Raw genomic sequence first — 26,041 nt, forward strand, 5'->3', positions numbered from 1 at the left:
GTGAAGGCAGCCAGGGTGCTGGAAAATCCTGGGGAAGTTTGTTTGGGGTGTGAGGTTTGACTTTACTCGGTTCCACATATAAGTGGAATCATGCAGTGTTTGTCTTTCTGTGCCTGGTTTATTTCACTTAATGTATTTGTCCTCCCGGTTCATCCATGTTGTTGCAAATGGTAGGGTTTCCTTGAAATTTGCTAAGAGGGTAAATCTAAAGTGTTCCCACCAGAATAAATCCATCCATCCATCCATCCATCCATCCATCCATCCATCCATCCATGTATACATACATACAATTTTGCTTTGCCAATTATCCCACAATAAAGCTGCAAAAAAAAAACCATTCCCAGTTTCAAACAAGTGACTTTTCGAATATAACCACTTAGTAAGCAGGTGGCTATTCTTACATAAAGTTTTATTTGGAGAATAATGTTTAGAGATCATTCCAATATTTAAATCTCCATTTACTTTACGCATCTATCCAGTGTGATAAAACACAAAATCTGTATCTTACTTTTCGGGTGGAAATAATTCTTGGAAACTATGAAGACAACGTTACAGTGATGCTGTGCCAGTATCCTCACTTCCCTATATCCCCAAATGCCCACCACTGCCACCGAGGTACCACTAACCCGCACACATCACACTGCAATTTGTGTGCTCTTGAGCACGAGAAAAGCAGCCCCTAACACTGCTAAAGCAAAGGAACCTCCTTTTCTTCCTGATTCCTGCCACCCCATGCTGTAAAAAACAATGCAGGCAACAATTTCCTGCTGATGGTTAACGAATGAGGCTCCATATCCGGCAAAGGCGATTTATCTTATCAAGACTGCAACCTTCTGCCCACCTGGGAAGCACTTAGAAGAAATAAGAAGACACATAACAAAGAGGAACTAAAGTTTAGAATCCCCAAAGCCATGCAAGCCAATATGGAAAAATAAGTAAATCCTAACATATTTCTTGTTAGAAGTCTTCCACTATCGGAGTAATACAAAAATATGCTCTCCCAAAAATAACTCTCAAGCACACTTTTTTTTCCCCAAAAGCAGTTTATTTTGAGCACACATCCTTCTCGACCTCTCCTTAATCTAAAAATGTCCTGTCAACTCCTTCCTTCTTACTGCCTTCTCTCTATCCACAAAAAAAGGAGGGTGTATAGTTTAATTATTTGTTTGTGGTAAGTTCAAACCCTATAATTCCCATTCTGTGGGCTTTGGTTTGGGGAAACATCATCTTGTTTCCCTAGAAAGAAGAGATAATGATGGCATGAATGAATGAATTTGCTTTTCCCAGCCACTACTCCGACCACCCTAGGAGAGTTTGCAGTTAACAGGAGGGAAACTGTGTGTTAGAAAGGCCGCCCCAATGACCCCTATCTTCTCTTCTAGGGATCCTCTTGGGGTGACATCTCAGAGAGCACAAAGAAATGTGATTTCCAGAGCAGGCTACTGGCTTTGTAGCTTAACTATCCCTTTCCAATACCTCCATACTACTTTGTCCTCAACTCTTGCATGGTCTATACAGCTAGCCTCCCCTCTGAACTTTCTTTTTCCAACTGGCCCATCTCTTATCTGTTCTCAGCTACCAGGGTCAGCTTAATATTTATTTTTTCATTTTGAAATAACTTTAGATTCAAAGGAAGTTGCAAAATTAAAACACAGAGTTCCCTGTACCCTTCACTTAGCTTTCCCAATGATAACATTTTATCTAACCATAATCATAACATCTAGGAAATAGATGTTGGTACAATACTATTAATTAAACTGAGCGTGATCCTTTAAACATGCAAATCTGACCATGCCAACCCTTTCCACTTTGCTAAATCTGTTAATTAGTCACCATCGACTCCTACAATAAGGACTAAAATCCTTAAACTGGTCTATAAATAGTGTGTCTATCCATCTAGTGTGGCCAGGACAAACCTAGTTCTCCCACTAGTGTCAATGAACTATCCTGTTTAGTATTTGAGCACTCTCAAAAGTGTGGCAGTTTGGACGACAAATTATGTGGTCACCCACAATGAGCTCTCGATGTCTGATCCTGCCTGTGGAGACCTCTAGCTTTTGTTTTGCATCACTCCACTCCTTGCTCTTGAGCCCCTGTGAGGCAGACCTTCCTTAAGTTCCTGGGATGGGATGCAGGATGTGCAATGTTTCTTCCTGCCCCAGGGCCCTTGCACATGTCCTTTCTGCCTGGAACCACTTCTCCTCCCCATCCCCCTTTGCCTAGTTAGCTCCTACTTGCCTTTGCTCTGCTAAATCATCACTCCTTCCCCAGACTAAGTCACATTCCTCCATTAGATGCCCTCGCCATGCCCTGGACCTATCCTTTGAATGACTTATCACAGTTGTGATTTTATCTTTGTTTCTATAAATAAAGATTAAACCATAAGAAGGCAGGGGGCATATTCGTGTTTACACAACAGCATATCCCCAGAACCAGCATGGAGCTTGCTACACAGAAGGCAGTTATTTCATTGCTATGGATTGAAGGGATGAAAGCTCAGCTGACAGCTCCAGGAGCAACAAAAGCAAGTGCTTAATGGCTTCAGGAAAAAGCAAAAGCAAAAATCACCTGCATCCCCTTTGTAGGCTGCTGCCTGTGTGGTTCATTTAACCACTTAAAACCTGACTTTAGTGAGTGAGAGACAGTCCCAAGTTTAAAACTTGGTACCCGTAAACTGAGGAACTTTATGCTAGTAATTTAAATTCTTTGAGCCTTAATTTTTTCTTCTATAAGTAGTAGTAGTAGTTATAGTACTACTAATAATAAACTCATCTACCATGTAATAACAATTATAATAATTATTTTAATATAATATAAAATGATTATTATAGATTTAATATTATAATTATAACTATAATACTTATAACAAGTATAATTATTTATAATTATTAATTAAATCTATAATTATTTATTATAATAATGATTAATAAAATCATCTACTTTCTAAGATTCTTGTGACGGTTGAATGAGAAAACGTACACCCAAGCATCATCAGGTGAGCGCTAGCTCTGATTATTATTATTATTATTTGGCTCAAGCTGTTTCAAATATATTATCTTCTCTGTGTCTGAGATGATTTCCTTGCTTCATAAAAGACACGCAATGAAGATTTAATGCTCTTCACCCGACATGGCCTCCTCCACCTGTCCCTCCCCAGTCTCCCCACGTGAGACAGGCAATGCTGTCCTGGCCATGACCCAGGCCAGACCTGGCATCTTCTTGGACTCTTTCCTTTCTCTCCCCACATGGCATCCATCACAAAAGCTTGTCTGCTTTCTCTTCAAAATATGTTCAGAATCCTACCACTACCATATTCTGATCCACCCTGATTATTCCATCAGCCTCCAAACGGGTCTCCTGCTTCTGACCTTGCCCTTGAGGGCAGCCAGAATGACACTGTTAAAATGTAAATCACATCAGGTCACTCTCCTGCTCAAACTCCTCCAAGACTTCCCGTACCCCATGAGGTAACACACAACACACTTCTGGAGTGAAGACAGCACCCCAAAACCTGCCCTTTGTCTTAGATCCCTTCTGGTTCATTTCCTCTCCTTCAGATCTTCCCTCCAAGGAGAGCCTTCCCCGAACCACAAGCTCAGCACTCTATGCCCTCCCTGCTGTTATTTCTCCACAGCACTCATCGCCTTCCACACATTTTGCTTTATTTTCTTCATCATCTGTCTTTTCCTCTAGAAAGGAAGCTCCATGAGGGCAGGGATGTTTGTCTGTTCTATCCCTGCTGTCCCCCTAGCATCGATCACTGTGTCTGATATGCAGCAGGTGCTCAATCAATTCATCTCGACTCAATACATGGAGGGAGGGATGGATGGATGGGTAGATGGACGGATGGATGGATGGATGGAAGATGAATGGATGGATGGATGAGGCACAAGCGTTCCAAGGCAAGACCTGTCCCAGTCACAGTTTGGCATAAGTTACAAGGCACAGATGAGCATGAAACCTGTGTCAAGTGTGTGTGGAGCAGAGACCCAGGAGAGGGAGGAAAGGTGAGGGCACACCCAAGCACATGAGAATGGCTGGCCTCCTGACCGTGGCTGCCTTAGCCTGGGCAGGGACATCAGTAGTACCTTGGTTGTGGCAAGGCCAACCTTGCCACTCTGGGGCTGCTGAGTGGCTGAGTGTAGAAGGATGAGGGTGGGTGTTCTGCACGTACAAAGGAGCTCATGTGCTCACCTTCAGAGAATGATCTGATCAGATGGGGCTGCCAGTGACTGCCACGGACTGCAGAAATTCAGGGAGATGTCTGCTGCAGAAGACTCTGGCCAGAAATCCCACTGGCCTGGGGGATGAAATGAGGCCGTTTTTAGACTAGCTAAGTTCATTTCCACTGTCAATTGAAATGGAATTTCCAGAAGAACAAATGCCAAGAAACTGGCTCAAGATGCGTTGTCCAGATGTTGGCCAAATAAAAGCCAAAAAGAAACATTTAAAGTCGGCTGTCTGTCTTGTGACTACACAGCTTTTTGCCAAACAAACTACCTTGTCTTGTTAGAAACCGAAGACTAGGCCAAGGCTCTGGATGGACAGCCTTGAAAGAAATTTTGGGCCTTATTCAAACAAACTTGGACTGAGCAGAGGACACTGAATTCTCAATTAGAACGCAGTTATTCACAAGCTCAAGGGAAGTGAACTTTGATAAGAAAAGAAAAAAAAAAGCATTAGTATTGAGGTCTCATAAAACCAGCCTGCAAATCTAAAGCCTGAATTCTGTCCTATTATTACCAAAAAGGCATGAAGCATTTGCAGACAGAATAAGCTGGATTATTATCCAATAGCCTTAAGAGAGAAGACATTCCCACAGTTTTCAAGGCTAGAAGGCACCTTACAGACCATCTAGTCCAGGTTTCCCATGCTGATCTCTTTCCTGGACTTCTGAGTAAGCTCTCTCTGAAAGTTGGCCAGACAGGGTAACCTCAGGGCATTTGCTATGACTGTTCTCACATCTCACCAACTTCTCCATTCTTCTTTATGGTCTGTATTTAAGACAGACTGACCTCAAGCCCCTTCACTACTTGTTCAAATTCCCTTGTCCACCTCAGTGACCTCACTTCTCTCTTTGCTTCTTGCCTACAAGCTTCCTTGATGTTATCATCACACACCAGCTTAGGTTAAGGAACAAAATCTCCAGCAATCTTGGCCTGGGGAATTCTCAGCAGTTGGTCCAATATATCAACTAAGAGATTAAAAAGTTCTGTAGAAGAGAATTGAATTGTCATCCAACTTATTAATGATAGAAGCCAAGTTGATGCCCCAAGCCTTCTGATTCCTAATAGAATAATACCTCTACCAAAATTAGGAGGATAGATTAAAATAAGTTAGCTTCTATTTTTTTCTGGTTTGTTTGCAAGACCATGTATAACTTCTAAAATATAGAGACATGATAGTTATTTAGGAAATGTCCAAAAATCTCAGAAAAAAATGCTTAGTCAAAAGAGCTCCAATGTGGTGGGGAGGGATAAATTGGGAGTTTAGGATTAACATATGCACACTGCTATATATAAAATAGATGACCGACAAGGGCCTATTGTAAAGCACAGCGAACTATATTCAGTATCTTATAATAACCTATACTGGAAAAGAACCTGAAAAAGAATAGATTTATATACATAAAAAGGTTATATATATATAAATATGTATAAAAAGAATATATTTATATATATATATATGGGTGTGTGTGTGTGTGTGTGTGTGTGTATCTGAATCAGTTTGCTGTATACCTGAAATTAACACATTTAAAATCAACTATAGTTCACTTTAAAACTAAATAAATAAAAGGGAAAAAAGTCAATCAGAAAAAAAATGCAAAAAAAAGAGCTCCAACATATGTAAGGCATGTGATTGATAAGACATCCTGAAGAGGCCACTTTAAAGACCAGAATCATTAACTAGATATATTCTAACTAGTTTCCCTATAATGTCATCATCTTAGCTGAAAAATAAAGCAATTCTGGGTGTTTAATGTGGTATAGAATAAAATACTTACACTTCTTAATATTTGTACTTAAAATAATTGTTTGAGGCCTTCACATAGAATCCAAAATAAAAATTTAATAGCTCATTGACCTTTATGTTTATAACTCCTAAAATGAAATGGTGGATAAGTGAAAATAGATATTTTATTCAAATGAAATCACAATAATTTTCTTGCTTAAATTTTTCTCTACCTCAGTTTGGTAATAGCTTAGTACTTTACATGAATGATTATGAGCCTATATTAAAATGTAGCCATTGCCCTAAAGAAAATGTTTATGGCCTGCCTGGGATAATTGTATTCTCCTATTAAATATCACTCCTTCAGGGCTAGTTATTGTTGAGTATAAATGCACCACTTTATATGCAAATAAAACGCACTGAGGTTTGAATAAAAAGTTCTGCATATATCTACTGACAAATCATCTTATTATGATTCATATTAACAGACAGAACCTCTCCAGATATGAGATGCTAATATCACAGACAAGAGTTAATCCTTTCCTTGAATTTTTGTTTTCAAAATGTTCAGATATAGCTGGAAATATTTTCTTTCCTCATAGCTACAGCAGATTTGGAGGTGGAGCCTCAGTTTTATTTTGAGTCAAAAGATTTTACTTTTTAATATTGTGATTACTAAAGTTTTTCTTTCTTTTTTTTTATGACCTTGCCTTGTCTTTCATCTTTTTTTCTAGCTATACACAAACCAGGAAAAATCAACTTCATCCCAGATACTCTACTGCAAAGGATACCTCAGAGTCCAGTTTTCCCAAGAAGCCTTCTTAGATTCAACCTTGCAAAGCAGAGAGATTCTACAAATATTGTACATGGAGTACAAGCACTTCAAGTCACATATTTGCATTTACTTTTTTAAAAATCTAGTTTCTTTGAATTAGATCTTTTTTTGCAAAATCTTTACATTAAAATCCGTGATTCTGCTTTTCACATTTGAAGGAGCAGTGTCCTATACAAATCCCAGATCACACCTGTGCCTTGTATTTTTATTAACCACCTCTCAGGGTCCTGTGGGACCACTATTAAAAAATATTATACATATTTTGTCCCTATCTGTACAGAGTTAGCAATGTAAGGTGAATACTGACTAAGGGAGGAACAAAGTAAAGAATTTAATGACCATTTTCACCACTTGCCCTGAAGCTTCGCTGTCCTTGCTTGGAGCTGTCAGAGGAATAGGGGAGAGAGTTCAAAGGCATCGGTGCTGGAGTCTGAACTCTGATTTTCTGGCCAATATGTCTAACTCCCTTGAGTTAAAGGATCACATAGTTGAATGAGGACTAAAGGACGGGATGTAAATGAGGACATCTCAGGGCTGTATCACCCAATCAAGACATTAGTGCACATCTGGGAATTTATTTACTTATGTTGAAATTTGGAGAAAGCCTTACTACACTCCACAAACTAGAAAGCCATTCATTCATCCAGAGGTTGTAACTAAATATTTACACTTCTTGAGAAATCCCTAAAATTTTGCAGTTGAAGTTAAAGTCTATTATACTTTTTAATTAGGATTTAAGGATAATAGGAGAAATCATAAAATTAGTATTTGCATTATACAAAAAAGATGGGGAGGCCTTGAAACTATTTTCCCAGGAATCCAGGGAGCCATGTTCAATGTCAACATTCCTCCTCATACAATTGAAAGACAACTGATGGAGAGCTGGAAAATGCCAAGGAACTGAGATTCTTGATCAGCTTAAAAGCAAGACTTGGGTAAATGGCATTGTGAGATAGATTTGCATTAAGTGTTTAAAGGCAAATACACTTATCTGATTAATGTTGGTCATCCTTGCTAGACTGTAATTTCCACAAGGGCAAGGCTTGTGTCTGTTTTGCACATGACTGCTTCATTCTTGCTTGGAACAGTCCTTGTCACCTGATAGGCCCTCAAAAATATTTGATGGATGGATGGATGAATAAATGAGTTCATGCTTTCCCAACCCTAGATAATGCCCTATTTCTTGTCCTTTGTTCAAAACTGTAGTCACCCAACACTTATTCCTATTAGTTGGGTGATACAAACACACACACACACACACAGCGTGTGCACGTGTGCGCACACACACATGCGCACGCACACACACACAGAGACTAATGTGAAAATAGACTATTTTCTTACAGTCTTTAAAATAGAATAAATCCTTATGTGTCCATAATCACTTTTAAGCAGATGTTCTGCTTAAAAGCAAAAAAAAAAAAGGTCTAAATCCGTCCTAAAACTGAGAATAGTTTCCATAATGCAAAATTAAACCAATTTAATTAACATTTTAATTGTAAGAGGGCATAGCTAAGATCACCCTGAAAATAATGAATTTAAGTAAAGATTCTCATTGTTAGAGAGGGCATAAATGGGCTTGCAAGGGACTTGTACTTAGCCCCTGACATTTGGAACAAAGGAGTTGGGTCACTGGAAAGGTCTGTGCTTCAAAAATGATCTTTTTATCAATTTCTTTGGCTTTAACCTTTCTCTGCTAATTCCACTCTCCAAAATGAAGTCGAGGTATCTCTCTAAAATGTAAATCCTGTCATGTTGCTATCTTGCTTTAGACACTTGGGTATTTCAGTAGTCTCCATCTTCTTCTTCTTAAAGATATAATTAAAGTCATTTTAATATTTAAAAGAACATTATTTGGGGGACTTCCCTGGTGGTCCAGTGGTTAAGAATCTGCCTTCCAATGCAGAGGACGTGGGTTTGATCCCTGGTCGGGGAACTAAGATCCCACATGCCGTGGGGCAACTACTGAGCCCACGTGCCACAACTAAGACCTGACACAGCCAAAATAAATTAAAAAAAAATTTATTTGGAATCTACTACATTTAAAATCAGAACAATGTTAGGAGCTCTAAAAAACTCTTTTATGTTTTGTTTTAGGTATTTGTTAATTTATGTGTTTATTTTTATTGAAGTATAGTTGATTTACAATATTATATTAGTTTCAGGTATACAACATAGGGATTCAATATTTTTATAGATTATCCTCCATTTAAAGTTATTATAAAATATTGGCTATATTCCCTGTACTGTACAATATATCCTTGTAGCTTATTTATTTTATACATACAGTAGTTTGTACGTCTTAATCCCCTACCCCTATCTTGCCTCTCTCCCCTTCCCCCTCTCCACTGGTAACTGCTAGTTTGTTTTTTAGATCTGTGACTCTGTTTCTGTTTTATTATTTTCATTTGTTTTTTTTTATTTTTTAGATTCCATGTAAAAGTTATATTATACAGCATTTGTCTTTCTCTGACTTATTTCACTAAGCATAATATTCTCTAGGTCCATCCACATTGTTGCAAATGGCAGAATTTAATTCTTTTTTATGGCTGAGTAGTATTTCATTGTATATATGTACCACATCTTCTTTATTCATTCATCAGCTGATGGACACATTTAGGTTGCTTCCATATCTTGGCTATTGTAAATGATGCTGCTCTGAATACTGGGGTACATGTATCATTTCAAATCAGTGTTTTTGTTTTTTCTGGATACATAGGCAGGAATGCAATTGCTGGATCATATGGTAGTTCTATTTTTTTTAATTTTATATTTTTAGTTTTCTAAGGAACCTCCATACTGTTTTCCATAGTGGCTGCACCAATCTACATTCCCACCAACAGTGTAGGAGGGTTCCCTTTTCTCTATATCCGTGCCAACATTTATAATTTGTGGTCTTTTTAATAATCGTCGTTCTGATAGGTGTGAGGTGATACCTTACTGTGGTTTTAATTTGCATTTCTCTGATGATTAACAATGATGAGTATCTTTTCATGAGCCTGTTCAGTAGCCCCCATCTTTTTAAGAGCAACGTTTTTTTGTCACTTGCTTGGCAGAAAAGGCCTGACCTGAACTATGTCCCTCCTACAGATTCAGTCCCATTTCCCTCCACTCTTTGCCTTAAGTTCTGGGAATACTAAAGAGATAGTTACTACATTGCTGAACACACTGCATTCATTCACACACCTCTGTACCTTTACTTATGCCATTTCCTTTGTCTGGAATGCTGTCCTCACTTTTCTTCACCTTGCTGACACTTTCTCCCTTGAAAAATTATTACGTCTCCTCCAGGAGATGTTTGGTTATGTGTCTCTCTGTTCCAGTTAGATATAAGCCTGAGCAGATCTCAGCATTTGCTCTGTGACATTGAAATTAACCAGTTACATGTCTGTATCCTACTCTAGAGTCTAGGTATTCTCATTTCACAGACTATGTCAGTCATCTTGATGCTTCTAGTCCTTGTTCTGAAATGAGTCATAGTACCAATGGAATTAATATGTGTTGAACCAAATTGATTAGGTAACATTATCTTGTTCTTTTATTATCAACACCACCTAATTTCTCAATGTTCTGTTGTGACCTGGGAGTTTCCAGAAATTATCATTCTTTATTCTTATATGAATCACTAAATTAAGCTACTAATGTCCTTCATAATTACAGGGCAGCAACACTCTTTATAAATGGTTGTTAACAAAAGCCATATTGCTGATACTGATCTATAGTAAATAACTTTATGCTGGGGACTCAGGCAGGAAAATTACCCAAGCGTGAGTTAGCTTTATGTGCTAACATTTGCAAAAAACAATCATTTAAATTGCAATGAACATTTGTGTTACAGCATCTCAGTTCTGTTTCATAGTAACTAAACGATACTATTCGCATATCGGGAGTGCTTCTACAATTTCTTTTTCTTTTAAATCTAAGAGCTCAAGCAAGACACATAAATTAAAAAAATAACTATAAAATCATTTCTCTATTTCAATCTAGTATCCAATGTATTGCCTAGAGAGACTCCTTATGGTTGTTATAAACTCAGAAAAAAATTGTAATAGAAATGCTGACACTCCTTGAACAATGGTGGTTCTAGCAGGCTCCTCAGTATTCAGTAGACTGCGCCACCCCCAGTCCCCAATTTCCAGACAATGTAGTGACTTAATAAGTGCTCTCCAGAGCACAAAGCAGGCAATCTTTTCTGTCCTTTGTGCATTTTTCACATCATAGAACTGTCCTCCTTCAATCTTCCTATGTGCCACCTACCTCCACATCTCTCTCACCCTATATATCACTATTCTTTACAATTTCTTCTGGGCTTAGTTTTGTTACTACACTGAAATCTTATGCATAATTATGTGAAGTTGCTATGGAGATTTTATGTGATTTGTCATGACGAAAATCTATTGTGTTTGAGATAATTCTCCATACTAATGACTCAGGAATCCATTTCCCACCCACCTCCCTTATTTTCTCTGGGGTTATAACCAACTGCATACATTTGAATATCTATAAGCAAAAGTCATTTTATAAATAACACAACCAGAAAGGTTATTGAATTCACCATGAAGATGAAGCATATCAGCACAACCAGGTCAGTTTCTCAGGATTTAGAAAGAACTTTTAACTTGGTACTTTTCTGAATACGAGCTGAACTCTTGCCTGTATCCTTTAGGAAGAGACCCCAAAGAAGGTCTTCCACAATTACATCTCTTAAAATTCCATCAGTAATTATACTGTATATATTTCGGCTATGGCATAACTTAGAAAATGCAGTTTTGGAGAATGTATTTAATGATTGTGTGAGATTAAGGGAAGCAATAACAACCTTACTAAAAATCACTTATCTGTTCTTCTTCTATGGCACAGACCATTTGGAGGTGGTAGCTAAGGGTGAAAGTGATCATTTGACATTAGCCAGAGGAAATCCAGACTAAAGACTGTGAGCTGAACAATACAAATCAAACTTCACACCACGCAACAAGAACATGATTTTATATTTTTCTTGCCTGACCGCCCCACTGCCATCCTGGAATGTGAAAAGTCCTGAAATAACACACTGATTATCATCAGACATCCCGCATGGCCCTCTCTTTTGGTCCCCAGATTGGCAGAGTTGATTTCAGTAGCATGATTAATTTTTGGAGAGAAACATTTCTAAGTCAGCTGTAGGTGGAAGAGAATTTCAATGAATCCAGCATTTTGCCACCAGGAGAGTGACATCCAGAGGACAAATATAGAAGTTGAAGTCGAATTTCTAATTACAGGCAGACCAACTTCAGAAACAATTCCTAAGCAAAAGTTTCCTGGAAACACAACTGAGTTATTAATTTCCCAAACAACCAATTCTGAAAAGTGTGTACGGTTTACACACAGGATGATTTGATATCATGGGCACCCAGATAGAAATCCAATAAGAGCAGAGATAACGAAGCAAGAAGAGAAGGAAGGTGACTCGAACTGGAGGGAGTGAGAGATGCTCTAGGACAGAGAGCTAGTATCTGTGCATTCCTCCTAAAAGTAGAGCTAGATATTATTTTATACAAACATGCGCTGATGAGTAACCCATAAAAAATGGTGGCAAAGAGGAGAAAGAACAGAAGAGAGTGAGAGAAAGAAAGAGGAGAGAATAGACATAAAGAAAATGCCCATTCTCAGGCTGTGATAAAGGAAGTGTAAAAAGGAAGGTTTCATCAACAGGCTTGGCAAGAGGAAGTCTGCATGTCAGGGTTCCCATAGGACTTTTAGGTAGGCTGACAAAGGACTCCAGTTTAGTAGAATATGGGTAGGTCCAGACAGCAAGGGAGGCTTTCATTGTCCTGATGGTAACACAAGGAAGTGCATTCTTCCCAGAGCCTGAGAATCATCCATACAGTACATGCCAGGCAGTGTCTGACAAGTGTCAGAGCAGGTGATGGATCTTGGGGATTGTTCTCCATGTCCCAACTGGTTGAAAGGGAAATAATACCTCCAGAAACAATAGAAGATCATTCATGGAGCTGGAAAGGAACTGGAACCAATAAATGGTTTGAGGGTCTTCCCATGGAAGGAAAAAAATACCAGCTCAGAGGGAGAATTCATAACCATCTATACATAAAAGGTGGGAGACAGCAATGGTCAGAGATAGCAGTGGGCAACCTCAAGCAGGAGACAAGGACCTCCTCTCTGGTGATGGGAGACCTCTCCCTGGGATCTTCAGATGCAGCCATGGACTCCTATCATATCACTAACCAGAGGTTCGGGTCTTGTCTTGGAGCAATGCATCTGCCAGAGATAGCCTCACCCACTGCACAGCTAACAAACATACCCTACTTTTAATTCAGGTAGAGCAGTGATAAAAGCAGAGAAACTTGCAGTCAGATCTTCAGTGGCTCTGAAATTCTTCAGAGAAAACTCAAGAATTTGAGAGCCTACGTAGACATGTCCAGTTCAAGAATGGCTAGAAGAGGAAGGAGGAGAATTTGGGGGAAGAAACAGCTGAATGTTTAGAAAAAAACCAGAAGGGTTTGGTTGTCTCAGTCAATATTCCTTAAACAGAGCTGCAGATATAGATTATCATAGATTCAGGGATCTCCTCAGTATCCAAAAGTCATATTTTATGAAAACACAAAAATCTCAATAAACACCTTCAAACTTTTAATCTCATTGCAGTGACATAAAAATGAATATGAAGTATACTCTTCCATATGAAGTTGTTAATGAACAACTTCTGAATGAACACTGCCAGGTGGTCCAGTGTCATCTTTGTACTTTTGTTTATGATGCTCTTGTCAAAAAGCTAATCAAAAGAGAACAGAGGTAGACTTAACGGATAATGGCATATCCCTGCCACAAGGAAAGGCAAAAATGATATAAACACACATTAAACTAACAAACACTGTATAGCTTGAAGGGTGAAAATTGGAAGGCCTATTGGGCTAACAAACATCATGAGACCATACAGGGCAGCCAGGCTCAAAAGAACCTACTCCGAGTGGAAGAGATCATAGAAGACTGCGTTCAAGGTGCAGGTCTGGGAAATGTTTCAGCAAAACAGCACTGTCATATTAAATCCATGTCATATATTTGAATTGTATTGCTTTTATGGTTTTCCATTTGTGAATTTATTTTGCTTCTGTAATTAAGTGAGAATAAGATTAGGATGTGTGGACGGAAGGACAAATCGTCAGGGAAGAGAAACTTAAATCTGTGAAAACAGCATCAAAAAGGCCAGGGTAAGCCAAGGCTTACAAAACCTGAGGAGATCTACAAGGAATGTTAGGTTAAGACTGTGTTTAGAGTCAGATGAGAACAAGGATGGGTTTGACTTATTGTTTGATGTGGATGCTGTAATGCTAATAGAAGGTAATGAGAAAGCAGAATCATTCAATTCCTATGTTGCTTCCACTTTTGCTATTGAGGCAAACAATCTCCACCTTGAAGAGAAGAGGAAAACATGAGGCCCAAGATAAGTGAGGAGATCCTTCAGGACATCAGCAAGCTGCTTTGAATAAAGCCAACCCCCACCAATCAATTACACCCCGGGTAATGGAAGGACTTCGGGTGGGACTGCGGAAGCGCTGTTGGCAATCTTTGGAGAATCGTGCTGTGTCAGAGAGGGGCCCGTATTAGAAGCCAAAAAATGTGTCTGTTTTTTTAAGGACATTTCAGAATTTTTTAAATCTTCAATATCCAAGGCGAAAGCTGCATTTAGAAGCTATTGTACAAATCAGTTTTTAGGCTGAGCCTCTCCCCACTCCCACCAAAAAGAGAAAGAAAAAGAAAACATTTCTAGAATGTTTTCAAAGAGGGTGTATGAGAATTAGAAAAGACATCAATGGTTACAGGGGCTCCCTAAGAAAAATTCCCATTCATAAATGTTGGATAAAAGTAACAGAACTGAGAGGCAACGTGAATCTGGATTTCTCCTGAGTGTTTAATAAAATATTTCTTGATGACCAAGAAGCAGAATATAGAAACAGGGGCTAGATGCTCATTTTAGTTAAGTGAAATTGCAGAGGTGTACTGCAGTGTTCTCTGCTTAACAACTGTGCTGAAACGATGCAACAGAGGATTGTGGCATGCCTTAACTTGGAGTCAGCAATCTCAAGTTGAGTTTCTGCTTTGCCCTGACTAGTTCAGGGGCCCACCAATCTGGTCCGCTGCCCATTTTTGTGAATCAGGTTTAATGGAACACAGTCACATGCGTTTGCTCACTGTCTATGGCTGCTTTCGGGCTCCAGGGACAGAGTTGAATAGCTGCACAGAGACCACGTGGCCCACAAAGCTAAAACATTTACTGCTGATCCCTTTACAGAAGAAGTTTGTCAACCCCCTGACGAGTCACATAAGCTAAGATGTATCACAACCTCTCTGACACTCACTGTCATCACCCATGTTAATGGAAACTGACAACTACAGCAAATGCTTCAGAAGGAATCTAATGAAATAATGTATGAGAAAGCTTTGTATGGATTGTAATGTGCTCCACACATATGAGGCATTGCTTATTATGATTACTCTGCCTGTTCAAAGATTAATAGCAGTGCTTTTCACATTAAAGACATGCCAATCTCTAGTACATAGGAGACCCTCAAAAATACTGAATGGATGGATGGATGGACGGATAGTAGTAATCACACCTAACTTAGCAGCAACTGTGTGCCAGGAACACATAATGTTTTAGATACAATAGTTTGTTTTATCTTCATAGCAGAAATGGGACATAATTTACATTTCACTGCTGAATAAAGGAAAAGAGATTTTAACAATAATAATACCAGGAGCAACAACTAATATTTATAAAGCACTTATTATGTCCTAACCACCGTGCTAAGTACTTATTAAATGTTATTTCATTTAACCCTCTTAACCTCTTCACAAAACATTAGTATCATCCTCATCCTCATCCCCATCCTCATTCCATATTTATAGATGAGAAAATTGAGGCCCAGAGAAACTAAATAATTCCCAAAGTCACATTTCTGATAAATGGCAGAGCTGGAATTCAAAAGTCTGTCTTCCTGACTCTGATCTAACTATCATATGCTGGGGCAACTGACTTACATGAATAAGCCTGTTTATTCAGGATAAAAGTACAGTTGTATTAGAATGATTAAAAACTGAAGTGTCTCAAGGAACCTATGAAAAGTTCCTATGAAAAACATGTTTCTTGAAAACCTTTTTATTGTCAACAAATTTTAGACTAAAGAATTGCAAAACTAGTACAAAATTCCCATTTCATTCCTCACTGAACTTCCCCTAATGTTAACCAATTATATATAAATACAGCACAATGATGAGAACCAGGAAATTAACACTGGTACAATACTCTTAACTAAAGATCTTACTCAAATTTCACCAGTTTTCCCACTAATGTCCTTTTTCTGCACCAGAATCCTATCTGTGACCCCACTTTGCATCTGGCTGTTATCTCTTCTTAGTCTCCTCCAGTCAGAAACACTTTCCCAGTCTTTTTCTGTCTTTCAATTTCTTGACACTTTGGAAAAATATTGATTAGCTTTCTACAGAATGTCTCTCAATGTGCGTTTGCCTGATCATTTTTTTTTCTCTTCATGCTGGACTGAGGCTGTTTTGGCACGAATAGCACAGAAATGATGCTGTGTTTCCCATGCCTCATACCAGGGTGTTCACAATGTCAATGTGTCTTTTTATTTGTTTCAATGGGCTACAAGCTCAGTAAGCTGATAACACACTGACATGTGTGTACACGTGCACACAAAATCTCATGATAGTTGCAATTAAGAAACTGTTGAAGAGACCTTCAAGATGGCAGAGGAGTAAGATGCGGAGATCACCTTCCTCCCCACAAATACACCAGAAATACATCCACACGTGGAACAACTCCTACAGAACACCTACTGAACGCTGACAGAAGACCTCAGACCTCCCAAAAGGCAAGAAACTCCCCACGTACCTGGGTAGGGCAAAAGAAAAAGGAAAAAACAGAGACAAAAGAATAGGGACGGGACCGGCACCAGTGGGAGGGAGCCGTGAAGGAGGAAAGGTGTCCACACACTAGGAGCCCCTTCGTGGGCGGACACTGCGGGTGGCGGAGGGGAAGCTTCAGAGCCACGGAGGAGAGCGCAGCCACAGGGGTACGGAGGGCAAAGCGGAGAGATTCCCGCACAGAGGATCGGGGCCGACCGGCACTAACCAGCCCGAGAGGATTGTCTGCTCACCCGCCAGGGCGGGCGGGGCTGGGAGCTGAGGCTCAGGTTTCGGGCTTCGGTCGGAGCGCAGGGAGAGGACTGGGGTTGGTGGCGTGAACACACCCTGAAGGGGTTAGTGCGCCACGGCTAGCCGGGAGGGAGTCCGGGGAAAAGTCTGGACCTGCCTAAGAAGCAAGAGACTTTTTCCTGCCTCTTTGTTTCCTGGTGCACGAGGAGAGGGGATTCAGAGCGCTGCTTAAAGGAGCTCCAGAGAGGGGCGCGAGCCGCGGCTATAAGTGCAGACACCAGAGACGGGCATGAGACGCTAAGGCTGCCGCTGTCGCCACCAAGCAGGCTGTATGCCAGCACAGGTCACTGTCCACACCTCCCCTCCTGGGAGCCTGTGCAGCCCGCCACTGCCAGGGTCCCGGGATCCAGGGACAACTTCCCCGGGAGAACGCACGGCGCGCCTCGGGCTGGTGCAATATCACGCAGGCCTCTGCCGCCACAGGCTCGCCCTGCATCCGTACCCCTCCCTCACCCCCGGCCTGAGTGAGCCAGAGCCCCAGGGTCAGCTGCTCCTTTAACCCCGACCTGTCTGAGCGAAGAACAGACACCCTCAGGTGACCTACACGTAGAGGCGGGGCCAAATCCAAAGCTGAGCCCCCGGAGCTGTGCGAACAAAGAAGAGAAAGAGAAGTCTCTCCCAGCAGCCTCAGGAGCAGTGGATTAAATCTCCACAGGCAACTTGATGTACCTGCATCTGGGGGATACCTGAATAGACAACGAATCATCCCAAAATTGAGCTGGTGGGCTTTGAGAGCAACTGTAGACTTGGGGTTTGCTTTCTGTATCTAATTTGTTTCTGGTTTTATGTTTATCTTAGTGTAGTATTTAAAGTTTATTATCAATGGTAGATTTGTTTACTGATTTAGTTGCTCTCTTCCTTTTTAAAAAAATTTTATACATAGATATATAAATATTATTCCTTTTTCTCTTTTTGTGATTGTGTATGTGTATGCTTCCTTGTGTGATTCTGTCTGTATAGCATTGCTTTTACCAATTGCCCTAGGATTCTGTCTGTCCAATTTGTTTTGTTCTGTTTTTAGTATAGTTGTTAGTGCTTGTTATCATTGGTGGATATGTTCTTTGCTTTGGTGGTTCTCTTCTTTCTTTTTTTATTACTTTTTAACTTAAAAATTTTTATTATTAAAAAATTTTATTTTAATAATTTTATTTTATTTATTTCTGTTTTTCCTCTTTATTTTCTGAGCTGTGTGGCTGACAGGCTCTAGGTGCTCTGGCCAGGTTTCAGGCCTGTGCCTCTGAGGTAGGAGAGCCAACTTCAGGACACTGGTCCACCAGAGACCTCCTGGCTCCATGTAATATCAAAGAGCAAAAGCTCTCCCAGAGATCTCCATCTCAACTCTAAGACCCAGCTCCACTCAATGACTAATAAGCTACAGTGCTGGACACCCTATGCCAAACAATCATCAAGACAGGAACACAACACCACCCATTAACAGAGAGGCTGCCTAAAATCATAATAAAGTCACAGATGCCCCAAAACACACCACCGGATGCAGTCCTGCTCACCAGAAAGACAAGATCCAGCCTGATCCACCAAAACACAGGTACCAGCCTCTTCCACCAGGAAGCCTACAAAACCCACTGAACCAACCTTACCCACTGGGAGCAGACACCAAAAACAACGGGAACTACAAACCTGCATCTGGTGAAAAGGAGATCCCAAACACAGTAAGCTAAGCAAAATGAGAAGACAGAGAAACACACAGCAGGTGAATGAGCAACGCAAAAACCCACCAGACCAAACAAATGAAGAGGAAATAGGCAGTCTACCTGAAAAAGAATTCATAGTAATGATAGTAAAGATGATACAAAATCTTGGAAATAGAATGGAGAAAATACAAGAAACGTTTAACAAGGACCTAGAAGAAATAAAGAGCAAACTAACAATGATGAACAACACAATAAATGGAATTAAAAATTCTCTAGAAGGGATCAATAGCAGAATAACTGCGGAAGAAAACGGATAAGTGACCTGGAAGATAAAATACAGAAATAACTACCGCAGAGCAGAATAAAGAAAAAAGAATGAAAAGAATTGAGGACAGTCACAGAGACCTCTGGGACAACATAAGACACAGCAACATTTGAATTATAGTGGTCCCAGAAGAAGAGAAAAAGAAAGGGACTCAGAAAATATTTGAAGAGATTATAGTTGAAAAATTCCCTAAAATGGGAAAGGAAATACTCGATCAAGCCCAGGAAGCACAGAGAGTCTCACACAGGATAAATCCAAGGAGAGACACGGCAAGAAACATATTAATCAAACTATCAAAATTAAATAAAAAGAAAAATATTAAAAGCAGCAAGGGAAAAACAACAAATAACATACAAGGGAATCCCCATAAGGTTAACAGCTGATCTTTCAGCAGAAACTCTGCAAGCCAGAAGGGAGTGGCAGGACATATTTAAAGGGATGAAAGGGAAAAATCTACAACCAAGATTACTCTACCCAGCAAGGATCTCATTCAGATTCGACAGAGAAATTAAAACCTTTACAGACAAGCAAACCTTAAGAGAATTCAGCACCACTGAACCAGATTTACAACAAATGATAAAGAACTTCTCTAGGCAGGAAACACAAGAGAAGGAAAAGACCTACAATAACAAACCCAAAACAATTAAGAAAATTGTAATAGGAAAATACATATTGATAATTACCTTAAATGTAAATGGATTAAATGCTCCAACCAAAAGACATAGACTGGCTGAATGGATACAAAAACAAGATCCATATATATGCTGTCACAAGAGACCCGTTTCAGACCTAGGGACACATACAGACTGAAAGTGAGGGGATGGAAAAAGATATTCCATGCAAATGGAAATCAAAAGAAAGCTGGAGTAGCAATTTTATATCAGACAAAATAGACTGTAAAATAAAGACTTACATGAGACAAACAAGGACACTAAATAATGATCAAGGGATCAATCCAAGAAGAAGATATAACAATTGTAAATATTTATGAACCCAACATCGGACACCTCAATACATAAGGCAAATGATAACAGCCATAAAAATGGAAATCGACAGTAACACAATCATAGTAGGGGATTTTTAACACCTCACTTTCACCAATGGACTGATCATCTAAACTGAAAATAAATAAGGAAACACAAGCTTTAAATGATATATTAAACCAGATGGACTTAATTGATATTTATAGGACATTCCATCCAAAAACAACAGAATACACATTCTTCTCAAGTGCTCATGGAACATTCTCCAGGATAGATCATATTTTGGGTCACAAATCAAGCCTTGGTAAATTCAAGAAAATTGAAATGGTATGAAGTATCTTTTCCGACCACAACGCCATGAGACTAGATGTCAATTACAGGGAAAAATCGGTAAAAAATACAAACACATGGAGGCAAAACAATACACTACTTAATAACCAAGATATCACTGAAGAAATCAAAGAGGAAATCAAAGCATACCTAGAAACAAATGACAATGAAAACATGACGCCTCTAAACCTATGAGATGCAGCAAAAGCACTTCTAAGAGGGAAGTCTGTAGCAATACAATCCTACCTCAAGAAACAAGGAACATCTCAAATAAGCAACCTAACCTTACACATAAAGCAGTTAGAGAAAGAAGAACAGAAAACCCCCAGAGTTAACAGAAGGAAAGAAATCATGAAGATCAGAGCAGAAATAAATGAAAAAAGAAATGAAAGAAGCAATAGAAAAGATCAATAAAACTAAAAGCTGATTCTTTGAGAAGATAAACAAAATTGATAAACCATTAGCCAGACTCATCAAGAAAAAAGGGAGGAGACTCAAATCAACAGAATTAGAAATGAAAAAGAAGTAACAACTGACACTGCAGAAATACAAAGGATCATGAAAGATTACTAGAAGCAACTGTATGCCAATAAAATGGACAACCTGGAAGAAATGGACAAATTCTTAGAAAAGCACAACATTCTGAGACTGAACCAGGAAGAAATAGAAAGTATAAACAGACCAATCACAAGCACTGAAATTGAGACTGTGATTAAAAATCTTCCAACAAACAAAAACCCAGGACCAGATCGCTTCACAGGCGAATTCTATCAAACATTTAGAGAAGAGCTAACACCTACCCTTCTCAAACTCTTCCAAAATATAGCAGAGGGAGGAACACTCCCAAACTCATTCTACGAGGCCACCGTCACCCTGATACCAAAACCAGACAAAGATGTCACAAAGAAAGAAAACTACAGGCCAGTAGCACTGATGAACATAGATGCAAAAATCCTCAACAAAATACTAGCAAACAGAATCCAACAGCACATTAAAAGGATCATACACCATGATCAAGTGGGGTTTGTTTATCCCAGGAATGCAAGGATTCTTCAATATATACAAATCAATCAATGTGATATACCATATTAACAAATTGAAGGAGAAAACCCATATGATCATCTCAATAAATGCAGAAAAAGCTTTTGACAAAATTCAACACCCATTTATGATAAAAACCCTCCAGAAAGTAGGCATAGAGGGAACTTAACATAATAAAGGCCATATATGACAAACCCACAGCCAACATCGTTCTCAATGGTGAAAAGCTGAAACCATTTCCTCTAAGATCAGAAACAAGACAAGATTATCCACTCTCACCACTGTTATTCAACATAGTTTGGAAGATTTAGCCACAGCAACCAGAGAAGAAAAAGAAATAAAAGGAATCCAAATTGGAAAAGAAGAAGCAAACGTGTCCCTGTTTGCAGATGACATGACACTATAAATAGAGAATCCTAAGGATGCTACCAGAAAACTACTAGAGCTAATCAATGAATTTGGTAAAGTAGCAGGATACAAAATTAATGCACAGAAATCTCTGGCATTCCTATACACTAATGATGAAAATCCTGAAAGAGAAAGTAAGGAAACACTCCCATTTACCACTGCAACAAAAATACCTAGGGATAAACCTACCTAAGGAGACAAAAGACCTGTATGCAGAAAACTAAGGCACTGATGAAAGAAATTAAAGATGTTACAAACAGATGGAGAGATATGCCATGTTCTTGGATTGGAAGAATCAACATTGTGAAAATGACTACACTACCCAAAGCAATCTACAGATTCAAAGCAATCCCCATCAAACTACCAATGGCATTTTTCATAGAACTAGGACTAAAAATTTCACAATTTCTATGTAAACACAAAGACCCCAAATAGCCAAAGCAATCTTGAGAAAGAAAAAAGGAGCTGGAGGAATCAGGCTCCTTGACTTCAGACTATACTACAAATCTACAGTAATCACGACAGTATGGTACTGGCACAAAAACAGAAATATAGATTAATGGAACAGGATACAAAGCCCAGAGATAAACCCACACACGTAAGGTCACCTTAATTTGATAAAGGAGGCAAGAATATACAATATTCTTGAAGAGAAAAGATAACCTCTTCAATAAGCGGTGCTGGGAAAACTGGACAGCTACATGTAAAAGAATGAAATTAGAACACTCCCCACCATTATTCACAAAAGTAAACTCAAAATGGATTAAGGACCTAACTGTAAGGTCAGACATTATAAAAGTCTTAGAGGAAAACATAGGCAGAATACTCTATGACATAAATCACAGCAAGACCCTTTTTGACCCACCTCCTAGAGAAATGGAAATAAAAACAAACATAAACAAATGGGACCTAATGAAACTTAAAAGCTTTTGCACAGCAAAGGAAAGCATAAACAAGATGAAAAGACAACCCTCAGAATGGGAGAAAATATTTGCAAATGAAGCAACTGACAAAGGATTAATCTCCAAAATTTATAAGCAGCTCGTGCAGCTCAATATCAAAAAAACAAACAACCCAATCCAAAAATGGACAGAAGACCTAAATAGACATTTCTCCACAGAAGATATACAGATTGCCAACAAACACATGAAAGAATGCTCAACATCACTAATCATTAGAGAAATGCAAATCAAGACTACAATGAGGTATCACCTCACACGGGTCAGAATGGCCATCATCAAAAAATCTACAAACAATAAATGCTGGAGAGGATGTGGAGAAAAGGGAACCTTCTTGCACTGTTGGTGGGAATGTAAATTGATACAGCCACTATGGAGAATAGTATGGAGGTTCCTTAAAAAACTAAAAATAGAACTACCATACTACCCAGCAATCCCACTACTGGGGGCATATACCCTGAGAAAACCATAATTCAAAAAGAGTCATGTACCACAATGTTCATTTTAGTTCTGTTTACAATAGCCAGGACATGGAAGCAAGCTAAGTGTCCACTGACAGATGAATGGATAAAGAAGATGTGGCACATATATACAATGGAATATTACTCAGCCATAAAAGGAAACGAAATTGAGTTATTTGTAGCGGGGTGGATGGACCTAGAATCTGTCATACAGAGTGAAGGAAGTCAGAAAGAGAAAACAAATACCATATGCTAACACACAGATAGGGAACCAAACCAAACCAAACCAATCCAAAACAAAAAAAGGTTCTGGTGAACCTAGGGGCAGGACAGGAATAAAGATGCAGACGTAGAGAATGGACTTGAAGACACATGGAGTGGGAAGTGTAAGCTGGGACGAAGTGAGAGAGTGGCATGGACATATATACACTACCAAGTGTAAAATAGATAGCTAGTGGGAAGCAGCCACATAACACAGGGAGATCAGCTCGGTGCTTTGTGACCACCTAGAGGGGTGGGATAGGGAGGGTGGGAGACACAAGAGGGAGGAGATATGGGAATATATGTATATGTATAATTGATTCACTTTGTTATAAAGCAGAAACTAACAAACCATTGTAAAGCAATTATACTCCAATAAAGATGTTAAAAAAAAAGAGAGAAACTGTTGAGAACCACAAGCAGTGTTGTTTGTATCAGTTCTACCTTTTTCAACAATGACTGGATTATTGGAATAAGCGCTGGCTATGAGCATCCCAAGTTTACTTCCTATTTCTCACCATCTGCCTACTAGCTGGTGAAGCATGTTGAATGACAAAAATGGACTCAATGTGTGTATATCTGAACCCCCAAAGACAAAACTAGCTTGGGTCATGCTCCAAATACTTATTCACTGCCTGGTACATGTCAGGCTAGCTCCTGGTTGCCTGCCTTACCTATGAGCCAAACTTATTGGATGGTGGGGCGTCTTCCAGAATCCCATGATTATACTTTGCCAAATCGGGAAAAAAATACCCACACACACCTTGATTCTATATTTAGATTAAAAGGCCTAAGTCCCATGAAGGCAAGGGAAGTTTATTTTCTCACATCTTGTTCAATATGTAGCTAACTTCAAAACTGCAACTGACTACAAAAAGAGCTAGCTGTGAATACACTAAAGACCCATCACTCTACTCATACAGGCATAATTATGGAGACCATCAGGAGAGTCCTCTTTTATTTACTGATCTGATTTCTAAAGTTTCTTGGATTTCAACACATTTTCTCTCATTTTTCTTGTTAGAATTATATCCTCTGAAAACTATAGTTTCATTCAATCTGAAATGTGTTCACTCTACAATTCAGTCGCTTTGAGGAAAACAAAACAAAACAAAACCTTTAATAATTAAAATAGCAGAGGTGTGCCCTGCTGACACTAAAATATTCTTCTAAGATGTTAGTCGCCAATATTTCTCCAGAAAAATGCCTTATTCAACAATATGCTATTATTATTTCAGTCACAGACACTTTCTTGATACCAAACATTTAAAACACATAATAAAAGACTAGAGGAAAAAGAGATTGGTTCATCTTAAAAATAAAAAACCTGCAGAAGTGGGAACATTTTTTAGTGCACAACTTTTTTGAAAGTTTAATTTTTGCAATTTTTAACAACCATTTTAAGTGACTACCATTTTGAGGCCATTCTTTATAAATCTCCTATCAACAGTAAAAGGGTAAAGAAAATAAAGTCACAAATTTACTAGAGATTTTTAAAACAATATTGATGATTTAAATGTTAAATAAATATTTTAATTAAATACTAGCAACTAAATAAATATTTGTTTTGATGTAACCCCCTTTTCTGGTGTTTATTAAATTCATATGACACTTCAAAAATTAGAATAGTCCAGAAATAAAACAAAAACACTGAGGAAGCATTATTAAACACTTGCTATTGATTTAATTTTAATTTTTATTGATTTAAGTTTTTCAAAATCAGGACTTAAAGGGACATTAAGGTCATACAAGGTATAAATTGGTTCGATCTTTCTGGAAGACAATCTGACGCTATATACAAAAGATTTATAGTGCATATGCAGCATTTTTACTCTCAGAATTTATCATAAAGGAATTATAATAGAAATATATACAAATATATGTGAATTGATGTTTACCATGACCTTACTTATCATATAAAAACATTGAAAATGAATAATGAAATAGGGATTGGTTAATAAATTTTAAGACAAGTGATCCTCAAGTCCCATGTGTATGTTCAACCTTGAAATAACTTGAGCTTCTATGGAATCTCCTTAGAGTTCTTCTTAAATGCTAAATGTGAACTCTTGTTTATCGGAACAAAACAGCAGGAACATCCACAACAAAACCCTTCCCAGCCATAGAATGGTGGCACCATCTGCCTGGCCAGTGTCCCAGGTCACCATAGCTGCAGCCCTGCCCTCCCTGGTATCTCAGAGCCTAAGAAAATTGTCAACTTTTACTGCAGCTGTGTTCACCAGACCAGAGGAGAGGTGACCTTGGGGTGACTGGAAGAGGGTCCCAGTAGACTCCAATCTCTGGGCTTCCCCTCCAGGGAGAAGGACTTGACATATATCTCAGCTAGAGGTTGGTTTTCTAGGTAAGATTTTCTTTGAAGATGTTTTTTGAAGCCCAGAAAGAAAGTACAAGTTTGAAAACCACTGCTATACTGCCCAACACTCTTATTTACTGAGTTTTTAAAATGAGTCCAAACCAGAAAAAACAAAGTGCTGATTTTAGTCACGGGGCTTGTAGATCTCATAAATTTAGGCTACAATCTGTTATTCAAAACTCTTTGTACCAGCTACGTTAGGGAATTCAGAATAGTTTGTATTTATGAGCTAG

The 26,041-nt window shown here is 38.9% G+C and overlaps 1 protein-coding gene across 5 annotated transcripts in view; it reads right to left on the minus strand.

The window, feature by feature from the left end:
* Window positions 1-26,041, minus strand: part of NCKAP5 (NCK associated protein 5) — a 1,063,262-nt gene that overhangs the window by 737,870 nt on the left and 299,351 nt on the right. The gene's annotated exons all lie outside the window — the stretch shown is intronic.

This window comes from Mesoplodon bidens, assembly GCF_964165515.1.
Source record: "Mesoplodon bidens genome assembly, chromosome: 8".
NCBI classification, from domain to species: domain Eukaryota; kingdom Metazoa; phylum Chordata; class Mammalia; order Artiodactyla; family Ziphiidae; genus Mesoplodon; species Mesoplodon bidens.